Source organism: Rhinatrema bivittatum, chromosome 9 (assembly GCF_901001135.1).
Source record: "Rhinatrema bivittatum chromosome 9, aRhiBiv1.1, whole genome shotgun sequence".
Taxonomy (NCBI): domain Eukaryota; kingdom Metazoa; phylum Chordata; class Amphibia; order Gymnophiona; family Rhinatrematidae; genus Rhinatrema; species Rhinatrema bivittatum.
This window is the reverse complement of record NC_042623.1, coordinates 58,556,317-58,568,416: the sequence shown is the minus strand read 5'-3', so window position 1 is coordinate 58,568,416 and position 12,100 is coordinate 58,556,317. Positions and strand designations below refer to the sequence as shown.

The 12,100-nt window shown below is 46.5% G+C and overlaps 1 protein-coding gene across 2 annotated transcripts in view; it reads left to right on the top strand.

Moving 5' to 3' along the window:
- The window catches only part of LRRK2 (leucine rich repeat kinase 2), a 584,366-nt gene that overhangs the window by 299,756 nt on the left and 272,510 nt on the right, over window positions 1-12,100 (top strand). The window lies entirely within an intron of this gene.

Genomic DNA, 12,100 nt, shown 5'->3' with positions numbered 1-12,100 from the left:
CCCGGGTTCCACAGAGTGTGGACTTGCAGCCACATTAAAAGGAGGGGGTCCCTAAGTGTGTGTTCAGTTTGGGGAGAGAAAAAAAGCGCATATGCATGGGATTTCCAAAAATATGCCTGCTCTTTGGCCCCTGTTAGGCTGCCTACACAAGGAGCAGGTTGAAAGTACGCAGCGGCCTTTAACGCACGTCGCTCCCTAACGTGTGCAGACTACAATAGCACACATCCAATGCATATAACCTGGGCAGTTTGTGAAAGAGTGTTACAAAGTCTTGTGATTTTGAAACTTTCTTTAATCTCACAAACCAACCTGGCTCCAAAAGCAGTTCTAGGTCTCAGATTTACATTTGAAAGGTACTGGGAGGCTGGTAGGGAGACTCCAAAGGGGATAAATTTGGATACGCTTTTGCAGGACTGGGGAGGTGAGAGGGCAGTGCCCTTTAAACTTAGCATTTTAAAGATGACTTTGAGGGTTTTGGGGGGTGCTTTTTTTTATTCCATTGAGGGGGTGTAGGAATAGGGCCCTCGGACCTCCTCTATGTTTTTGTTTTTTTACAGCTGCTTTCTACTTAACCGGCTATATTGTTTGAATAAAGTTATCCAGCCACGCAAGGCCAGATAACTTTAGACATGATCTCTGCCATGTCTGGAGACAGCCGATAACTTATTTGGCTTAACTTGCCCTCGCCCCGCAACGCAACCCAACATGCTCCTTACTTATTTGGATAAATCTTAGCCAGATCAACAACTTGTCCAGCTAACTTTTATCCATGTAAGTACAGGGAATGTTCAAAACTCATTCTTTATCAAGATTAACTTAGGAGTTATCCCATCACACAATCCTTCTAATACATTCAGCAGAAGCAGGGTATCTGTGGCACCGTCGACGAGTGGCTTACATGTTACCACCTGGATAGCATGCTTGACAGGCGGAATCTGAGACTAACGACTGATAAAAAAAAATTTAAGGTTGATTTAAAAACCTGGCTTTTTAAATGCGCATATTTTGAAAATGATCAGACTCCACATGGCTAGTTACAGGTATTAAAACAAATGCACCAAAACTTCAATTTTAAAGGCAGAGCTAATTTTTATGTTTTATGAGTGTGATATTTTATGTATGTTGATTGTATTATTTTGTTTTAATTTGTTTTAACTTTACCCTTGAATACCACACTGAGGAATAGCAAACTATAACTTTAGCTCTACTTGTACAGCTAAAAATATTTACGTGCTTTTAATTAATTTTAGCTGTCATCTTTTATTGAACTGATTTATTGTATTATTTCTAATATGTACATTGTAAACCGCTGTGAAGGCTAACGCCAATACGGCAGTATAAAAAACCTTATAAACTATATAACATTTTAATAAAAATTAATAAATGAAAAAATCTAGCAAACAGGCTGCAACAGGTAAAAAATAACCAACTCAGTATCATCTTGGCTCCCAATGACCACTGAGGTGTACCTCAATGATTATCACTCTCATCGGCTGTTTGTAACATCTGTTGAACTTGTCTGCCATCTCTTTTCCACACTAGGTTTGATTTATAAGTTATATGTAGATGGCATATGTTTTTTTTCTTTCCCCTCAAATTAACATGGTCTACAACACTGGATTTTGTTATTCTGTCTTTCAAGCATTATAACCTAGCTTTCACATAACAAACTCGCACGCAACTTAAAAAATGCTGAGATTATCATCCTAGGATGTTCAGTAAGATATATATGTCAGACAATTTTGTTTTGAATAATTACACAATTCAAATATCTCAACAAGTCCATAACTTGGGGATAATTCTCGATCCCCAGCTTTCTATGAAACCACACATTTCCTCTATCACTCAAACTACTTTCACCATGTTAAAACTATAAAGACATTTCCCTGTACATACCCGAATCAGTCCAGACTGCTGGGTTTTGCCCCCCTCTAGCAGATAGAGACAGAGATGTTTTAAAAACAAAGCTCCGCCTATATAGGAGAGTGCCACCTACAGTCCGCCAGTATTTCTCTGTCTCTAGCAGATGGTGGAGGTGCAAAACCTACAGTCTGGTCAGAGTCTTCATTTTGGTTTGGTTAAATTTTAGTTTAGTTAGAGTTTTCTATGTACTTTTTGTTTGTTAGTGCCTGTTACTTTAAATTTCTTTAAAAAAAAAAAAAGGATTTGTTTTCTTGGTCCGCCTCCCAGAGGGTTGGTTGTTAGGCTCTGAGAGGGCGGTCCCCTGCTGGTCTGAGGCAGCTGCCGACGGGGGTTGAGGACCCTAACTTTAAATTCAGGCAGCAGGGGTGCGATACTGGGGAGCCCGGCTCACTCCACCCCAAGGATCAGCACCGTGGACCACGGTAGGCTGTCTTTATTTAAAAAAAAAAAAAAAAAGTTTTGAGGTAATTTTTTTTTTCTTGCTCTCATTTTCATCGGGCAGGCTCTCCCTTCCTTCCTCTCATCCCGGGGGGGGGGGGGGGGGGGGATTTTTGCCGTGTTTTTGGTGTTGGGGGGGGGCTCGTTTTCAATTTTTTTTTCAGCGTTTTTTCACTTTTTCGGTCTTCCCTGTTGCCGCGGTCGGCCGCGTGTCGTGCTTGCGGCTCGGCTCGTGTGCCAAAATTTGTGTTCTCAGTGTTTACCGGGGGGAGAGGGTTCCTCAGGTGCAGGAACAACTAAAAATACTGCCAGAAGCAGGCCCCCGCGGGTTCCTTCACCTGCAGTAGGGGAGTCTGTTACCTCAGGATCCTTTCCCTTTGAGTGCTGGCACAGAAGCCATTTTACAGTCGTTCCTTGCTGCTGCTTCTGTGTCTGCTATGGGGGAGGGGTCTTTTCCTCCTCAATTGTCTCCTCAGCCGTGGCCCCCAGAAAATAGGGATTTGCAGCAGCCTGCTTCCCCAGCTCCGGAGGACAGTCCTGAGGGGATTTCGGATACCTCCTCAGAGTCTTCTTTTATTGTGTTTTTACATAAAGCCTTCAAGGCTAGGAAGGCATACAAGTTTATGGTGGGGGGAAACTCAGATTCCCATAAGTGGCAAAACGCACCACAGTAAATAAGGGGATAGAGCATATTCAGCCTAAGTGTCCTCTCCGCACTGGGGCTCCGCAGGGAAATACAGACTCCTCGGATCTGGATTCAGATCCTGAGGATCCGAATTGTCAACCCCAGATCCCGCAGGGTGCAGATGACCCGGAGCCGGATCCTCCACTGGCAGACAGGGGCTCTCAGGCGGCTGAAGGCGATGATCCTAAGGTAGTTCGCCTTTTTCGTAGAGACGAGTTGGCACCTCTTATTCCTGCTATCCTCTCTGAGCTAGGCATTAACAGCCCTCCTGAGGAATCCAAGCTCGGGATTCCTGTCTTGTTGTGCCTGAGAGGTCCTGCTACTGGCTTTCCCTTTCATTTTTCAGCGTCGGACTTGTTGTTTAGGGAATGGGATACCCCAGAGCTCGGTTTAAAGGTTAATAAAGCCATGGATAAGCTCTATCCTCTGCCAGAGGATGCCTTGGAGTTACTGCGAGTGCCAAAAGTGGACTCTGCAGTGTCAGCTGTCACTAAGAAAACCACGATTCCTGTTACAGGAACAACGGCGCTCAAGGATCTGCAGGATAGGAAGTTAGAGGTGCAGCTCTAACGGATTTTCGAGGTCTCAGCCATGGGAGTCTGTGCGGCTATTTGTAGTAATTTTGCTATGTGAGCCGGGCTTCACTGGGTGCAGCAGTTACAAGCCAATGTAGATTTCTCGGCCGAGGAAGCGGCTCAGGCAAACTGTTTGGAATCCTCGGTGGCTTATTGTGCCGATGCCTTTCATGACCTCCTCAGGACGTCTTCCAGGTCCATGGTGTCTGCGGTCGTGGCTCGTCGGCTTTTGTGGTTGTGCAACTGGTCGGCGGATGTGTCTTCTAAGGCCCAACTGTGGTCCTTGCCGTTTAAGGGTAAGTTACTTTTTGGTAAAATCTTGGATGACTTGATTCAGTCGCTGGGAGAGAATAAGGTGCATCGCCTGCCAGGAGACAGACCTCGCTCACGTGGTTCCTTCTCTTCCCGTGCCAGATTTAGAGGTAATCGGAGGTATCGCCCTTCTAAACCGCCTGCTTCGTCTTTTTGTTCGGCTCCGGCGAAGCAACAGTCCTATACCCAGTCCTTTCGGGGCCGAAGATTGGCAGACCTGGGGCGGCTCTCCCTTCCTCAGGAGCAAAAACTTCCCAATGAAAGTCTGCTGGTCCACTCCTCATCTCCGGTAGTAGGGGGCAGACTGACCCTATTCTTCGAGGAGTGGACCAAGATAACCACGGATCAGGGGTCCTGTCTGTGATAAAACAAGACTACACCTTAGATTTGCACAACGGCCCTGAGATCAATTCCTCATCTCTCCCTGCGGGTATGCCGCCAAAAGAGCGGCAGTTCGGGACACATTGCAGCAGCTACTGTAGTTAAGGGCCATAGTTCCCGTTCCCTCCAGAAGAGCAAGGAACAGGTCGGTACTCAATATACTTCGTAGTACCAAAGAAGGAAGGATCTTTCCGTCCCATCCTAGATCTCAAGGAGGTCAACAAGTGTCTAAGGATTCCCCGCTTCCGCATGGAAACTCTCAGGTCAGTCATTACCTCGGTAAGGCAGGGAGAGTTCCTAGCTTCACTAGATCTCACGGAGGCTTACTTCCACATAGGGATTTGTCAAGATCACCAGAGGTTTCTGAGGTTCTGCATCCTGGGACAGCATTTTCAGTTTCGAGCTCTTCCCTTCGGCCTGGCGACTGCGCCACAGACTTTCACCAAAGTATTGGTGGTGGTAGCAGCTCACCTCCGGAGGAAAGGTCTCCTAGTGCATCCCTACTTGGACGACTGGCTGATTCGTGCAAAGTCAGAAGCTTTAGCCACGAATGCCATTCACAGAGTTCTGCAGTTTCTTCGATCACTGGGCTGGGTGATCAATCTATCCAAGAGCAAATTCGTCCCATCCCAGTCCTTGGAGTATTTGGGAGCTCTCTTTGATACCCAGAGGGGTTGAGTGTTTCTCACCATGGATCGCATCCTCAAATTACAAGCACAAGTGCGGAGTCTGCTACTCCAGCCTTCTCCCAGGGTTCGAGAATATCTGCAGGTTCTTGGGTCCTTGGCATCGACCTTAGAGCTGGTGCCATGGGCTTTTGCTCATATGAGGCCCTTGCAGTATGTGTTACTGTCCCGTTGGAACCCAGTATCCGAACAGTTTTTTCTTCCATTGCCGCTTACACCAGTGGCGAGACACAGCCAAGCATGGTGGCTAGAGACGGACAATCTTTCCAGGAGAGTTCCCCTGGAGATTCCTGAATGGACAGTGGTCACCACGGATGCCAGTCTCTCTGGCTGGGGAACAGTGTGCCAAAGGAAGTCTGTACAGGGCCTCTGGTCCCCCGAGGAGTCACTATGGTCGTTCAATCGGTTGGAGACCCGGGCTGTTCGGTTAGCGTTACAAGCCTTTGCCCCTCTCCTTCAGGGGAGAGCAGTGCGGGTGTTATCGGACAATGGGACCACGGTGGCGTACATCAACCGGCAAGGGGGAACTCGGAGTCATCCTGTAGCAGAGGAAGCGGCTCAGTTGTTCAGCTGGGCAGAACATCACCTGCTCTGCATCGCAGCCTCTCATATTGCTGGAGTGGACAACATACAAGCGGATTTCCTCAGTCAACACCACCTCGATCCCGGAATTGTCAGAGGACGCTTTTCATCGCATATGCCTTGTGTGGGGAACGCCCAGCATGGATCTCATGGCAACGTTTCGGAATGCCAAAGCTCCACGGTTCTTCTCACGCCGTCAAGAGCCGGGAGCGGAAGGGGTGGATGCTCTGGCTCTACCCTGGCCCATGGACGTTCTTCTGTACGTGTTTCCACCATGGCCATTAATCGGCAGAGTGCTCCGTCGGATAGAGCAGCACGTAGCGCCGGTGATTTTGGTGGTACCGGAATGGCTGAGACGTCCTTGGTTTTCAGACCTCCTCAACCTCGCGTCGGTGGGTCCCATTCGGTTCCCAGGAGTTCCGGATTTGCTTCACCAAGGACCCGTCTGTTTGGAAGAAGCCGATCGCTTCTGTCTTGCGGCATGGTTTTTGAGCGACGCCGCTTAAGTGACAAGGGTTATACTCCTGCGGTAGTGGCTACTCTTCTCCATTCACGCAAAACTTCTACTAATCTAGCTTATGTTCGGGTTTGGAAGGTTTTTGAAGCATGGTGTCTCGATCATGACGTTTCACCAGTCCGGGCTTCTGTTTCCGATATTTTGTCTTTCCTGCAAAAAGGGCTGTCCATGGGGTTATCATGTAGCTCCTTAAGGGTTCAGGTAGCAGCCCTTGGTTGTTTGCGCGGCAAGGTACAGGGTGGAGCCTTGGCGGCCCATCCTGACGTGGTGCGATTTCTTGGAGCAGCTAAACATTTACGTCCGCCGCTTCGACAGCCTTGTCTGTCTTGGAGTCTGAATTTGGTACTTACGGCTCTGTGTGAGGCGCCTTTTGAGCCTCTATGGAGGGCAACTCTGAAGGTGATTTTTCTAGTTGCTATCACTTCAGCTCGTCGGGTGTCAGAGCTCCAAGCTCTTTCTTACAGGGAACCTTTTTTGCTGTTCTCTGACTCTGGTGTTTCCATCCGCACGGTTCCTTCCTTTCTGCCGAAGGTGGTATCTTCCTTTCATGTCATTCAGTCAGTGGAGCTTCCAGCCTTTGGGGATTTGGACCATTCGGACCCTCTGTCCCATGAATTGAGGAAGCTGGATGTTCGGAGAGCTCTTCTACGCTACTTGGAAGTCACCAATGATTTTCGCATGTGGGACTATCTTTGTCCTCTGGAATGGTCCCCGGCAGGGTCTCATGGCTTCAAAAACTACTATTGCTTGGTGGACGAAAGAAGCTAAAAGCTCCGCTTACTTGCTAAAGGGCCGAGTTCTTCCAATAGGCCTCCGGGCTCTTTCTACTCGGTCGCAAGCAGCATCTTGGGAAGAGTCTCACTTTGTGTCTCCACAGGAGATCTGTAGGGCGGCAACGTGGAAATCACTGCATACTTTCACGCGACATTATTTATTTTATTTATTTAACCTTTTTGTATACCGAACTTTCGTAAATTACATCAAGCCGGTTTACATACTTCTTATAGACCAAAAATAATACAAACTTTAAATCTTTCCCATGGATAAAATTGATGCCATAATTGACACCTTCTATACAATTGCTCAACTATACTTTGTCAATAAACAATGTAACACATTATAAAATACAAGTTATAGGTAAATAAAATAACACATTATAAAATACCTGTTGCAATAAAATTCATATCCATAAAATTATGTATCCATTTCAAATTTCATAATTAATAAACATTTTCCTAGTGAAAAAAAAAGATAATCTAATATCTAAAGCTAAAATAGATTCAGTAGTGGGAAAGAAGGCAGATAAAATTGTGAGTTTAACCTGCTTGTGTATAAGCCTGTTCAAACAACCAGGTCTTCAGAGCTTTTTTTTAAAAGTGCCAACATTTGTTTCCTGCCTTATATCTAGTGGGAGGGCGTCCAATGGACTGGTTCCGCCAGAGAAAGGGCTCTTTCTCTGACTGAATTAAGATGTGCTAATTTAGGTGATGGGATTGTTAGTAAGGCCTTTCCTGACGACCTTAAATTTCTTTATGGAGTATGTATATGCAACGATGCATTAAGCCATTCATAATTATTGCCATATATAGATTTTTGAATTAATGTCAGGCTTTTATATAAGATGCGAGATTGGACAGGTAACCAATGTAGTTCCATCAGTACTGGTGTGATAGTCGTACTTTCTTTTGTTGGTAAGTAACCGTGCTGCTGCGTTCTGTAACAACTGTAAAGGCCGAATCGTTACTGCTGGAAGACCCAACAACATAGCGTTACAGTAATCCAATTTAGACAGTAAAAGTGCCTGTAGCACCGTGCGAAAATCATTAGCATGTAAATATGGCTTTCGTTTTTTCAAAATTTGTAATTTGTAAAAGCCATCCTTTACGGTGGTCTTAATAAAGGATCTCATATTTAATTCAGTATCTAAGATACATCCCAGGTCTCTAACCTCTTGTTTTATATTAAAACTTGGGTGAGAATTAATGTCATTAAGAACTTTTTCTGTCTTTTTATTATTTATGTACAAAATTTCTGTTTTCGAATTGTTTAGTGAGAGGGACATATGTGTAAACAGCTGTTTTATAGTTGATAAGTATATTTCCCAAAGATTCAGGGTTGATTGTAATGAATCCTTTATAGGCAACAAGATTTGTATGTCGTCGGCGTACAAAAAATATACTAAGCCTAACCCAGATAGAAGTTTGCAAAGAGGAGCCATATAAATATTGAACAACGTTGGTGATAAGGAAGAGCCCTGAGGGATCCCCGAAGATAAATTAACTGATTCTGATTCTGTCAGACCCCATTTTACTTGAAATGATCTATTACTAAGATATGATTTGAACCACGATAAAGTTGACTCTATAAGTCCAATTTCCTGTAGTCTTGTAAGTAGCGTTTCATGATTGACAGTATCAAAGGCTGCCAATATATCCAACAGAATTAATAAATATGAATTACTATGATCCAATCCTCTTAGGATTGTATCTGAAAATGATAGCAGTAATGTTTCTGTGCTATGTAATTACCGGTTGGATGTGCAGGCTACTAATTCGGACGGATTTGGGGAAGGTGTGCTTCGAGCAGGCCTCTCCAGATCCCACCCCGGATAGGTATAGCTCTGGTACATCCCAGCAGTCTGGACTGATCCGGGTACGTACAGGGAAAGGAAAATTAGTTTCTTACCTGATAATTTTCGTTCCTGTAGTACCACGGATCAGTCCAGAGACCCGCCCTGTCAGAGTGGTTCAAATGGGGGGAGAGTCCGCTCGCTTTCCCATTCTTTTTCTGCAGATTTTTGAATTTTTTGACCTGCGTGGTTCTATAGGTTTCCGATCATATTGGGGTTAAGTGACTCAGTGGTCACGTTTTTTCCTTTTCTTGTTCAGGTGTTCGTGTATATAGTTATGGTGTCTTATGGGAGCCATCTTGCTTTGTCATTACGAAATACTGGCGGACTGTCAGTGGCACTCTCCTATATAGGCGGAGTTTTGTTTTTAAAACATCTCTGTCTCTATCTGCTAGAGGGGGGGGCAAAGCCCAGCAGTCTGGACTGATCCGTGGTACTACAGGAACGAAAATTATCAGGTAAGAAACTAATTTTCCTATCAAACCTTTTATTAATATCTCTGACTTCAGAGAACAGTATTGCAGGCCTTCATTTTCCTATCCATAGACTATTTAACTTTTTATTTACCAGCCTCCCTCAAAATACTGAATGATCATTACAAATTATTCAAAATTTACCAGCTAGAATGCTCGCTGGCACAAGCATCAGAGATCACATATCACCAGTTCTGCTAGCTCTACATTGGCTACCTGTACATTCACACAGTCAATGCAAACTTGCCCTAATGATTTAAAATTTACTTCACCTTTGGAACAGAATACTACCGCAGCTATGAAGCATAACTGATCCAAAGAATATAAGAAGTCTCTGAAGGACCCACCTTTTTAAAATTGCTTTTAAAGATCTTTTACAACCTTAGTTAAGTCTTATGGTGTGGCATATTAATATAATAGTAGCCCAGAACTCTGCCCACAACACCTTACATAAGGGTAGTTCTATGTTTTGTTTTTTTTTTGCAGTGTTTTGTTATATTCATTGTGGGCCTGATTTTAAAAAGCATTTACTCGAGCAAAACTGGTTTTTGCTCGAGTAAATACACTTTACTCAAGTAAGTGGGCTTTTCAAAATTGCTACAATATATGCCATTGAATTGTCCATAGGATTTACTCAAGTAAGTGCACTTTACTCGAGTAAATAGCTTTTGAAAATTGCTACGATAGTATGTCACATTTACATGCATAACTCCTTTGAAAATGACCCCCTATGTGTTTTTATGTAACCCGCCTTGAACTTTGAAGGGCACGGACTAGAAATAATTTTTAAATAAAATAAACATATGGTTTTGAATATTGGCCTCTGTGAACTTTCTGAGGTTGAGAAACATACTGGGGATTACAAGATGCAGCTGGGAGTTACGGATTCTGTTGCGGTCCCGGGCCGTGCCCCGGTCCCTCCACTTACCTCGGGGGCGGCCCGGGCCGTTTCGGTGCTTCCTCGGGCCTGCAGGCCCTCCAGTGCGTCTCTCCCTCCTCGGGAGAGATGTCGACGGCTAGGTGCGGCTGGCCCCGCCCCCTGACGTGCGTGCGGGGAGGAGCCTCCCTTAAAGGGGCCAGCACGGGAAAATCAGCTGAACAGCTGGGGATGACGTCAGACGCCTTCAGGTACAAGTATCTTGCATCTAGGATCCTCCAGCGCCTTGCAACAAGGTTTCTGGAGTTGGTGTGTTCTTGCTGCGGTCTTGGTTGCCTTCGTCCTGCTTTTGCCTTCCCTTCGCTGTTGATTCTTCTGGACTTGACCCGTGGACTGGCTTTTGGATCTCTCTCTGGCTCTGACCCCTGGATTGGCTTTGGATCGCTCTCTGGCTTCGATCCTGGACTGGCTGCGGACCATCCTTGGACTCCGACTCCTGGATCGACTTCTGAATTTCCTACGACCTGCTGGAGGCGCCAGCCGTCTGGAACCATGATCTGCAGGAGGCGCCTGCATCCGGACCACCCTAAAGTCCCAGCGGCTGGACTCCTTAAGGGCTCCTCCCGGGGGAGTGCCGGTCTCCAGGGCGAAGAGTCTTCTACCTCTCCGGTCCAACACCGTCCATTCGTCCAGTGAGGATCTAGTCCTTGGTCGCAAAGGACTTCTCCATAGACCAGCGGGTCAGCCAGCACCGAGCTTCTGAACCGCCTCCTGGTTGGGACATTCGCTGTGGACCTCTACAGCACTCCATCTTCTGTTCCAACCAGTCCAAGGGTTCACGAACATAACAGTTTGCAAGGCCATGGACCCGGCGGACCTTGCGGGCCTGAAAGCCATTCCTGGCATAGCCCAGAGGCTGCAACAACAGCAAGCATATGCTTGGACACTCTGACAGCCACAGTATAAGCCTTAGCCGACCGCGTGAGTGGAACCTTGGCTGCTAATTCCAATGCACCCACAGCTGGGGCTTCTGCTGCTGCTTCTGCCCCTATCCAGATGCCAGTACCGTCACGATTCTCTGGAGATATGAAGCTTTGCCGAGGTTTCTTGAACCAGTGCTATATCCGGTTCGATCTTCTCCCGCTTCAGTTCCCAACTGACCGAATCAAGACCAGCTTTATTATTTCCCTTCTGGATGGGAAACCTTTGGCTTGGGTGTCCAACCTTCTGGAACGCCAAGATCCTCGTTTGAACAATCTGGTGCACTTCATTTCAGCATTTAGGCAGGTCTTTGATGAGGCCGCCCGTAAACCCACCGCTGCTTCTGAGCTGCTACAACTACGGCAGGGCAACCGGCCCTTAGCTGACCATGCTATGGACTTCCAAACCCTGGCTGCCGAATTAAATTGGGGAAGTGACAGCTTGCATAGTATTTTCCTGGAAAGCCTTTCTTCGAGATTACAAGATGAATTGGCAGGCCGAGATCTTCCCGACGATCTGGAGGGACTGATAGAATTAGCAGGTCGAGTGGACCGCCACTTACAGCGTCGTTTTCGGGAGAGGAGAACACCCCATAGAGCCGACACCTCTGGAACCATGTCCGTACACCGAGGGAATTCTCCCCCACCTTCCTCAAGGCCCCAAGGTGTCGAACCCATGTAAGTGGGTCGAGGTCCTCTCTCCCAGCAGGAAAGAAGAAGACGGCGGTCACTAGGTCTCTGCCTGTACTGTGGTGGGAAGGGTCACTTCCTTGCCCATTGCAGCGAGCGTCCGGGAAACGCTCTGACCTAGGGACAATGGGGGAGCTAACCCTAGGTCATGCCGCCGCCGACTCCCCATGCTTTGTTCCAGTAACTCTGTTACTCCTGGATGGAGAGTTCGAGACTCAAGCCTTAATTGACTCTGGGGCCGGGGAGAGTTTCATCCTCCAAAAGCTGGTGCAGCAACTCCAGATTGGGCTACAACCCCAAGAACCTCCACTCCGGATATCCTCTATTCAGGGGAGAATTCTTCCAGGTACCA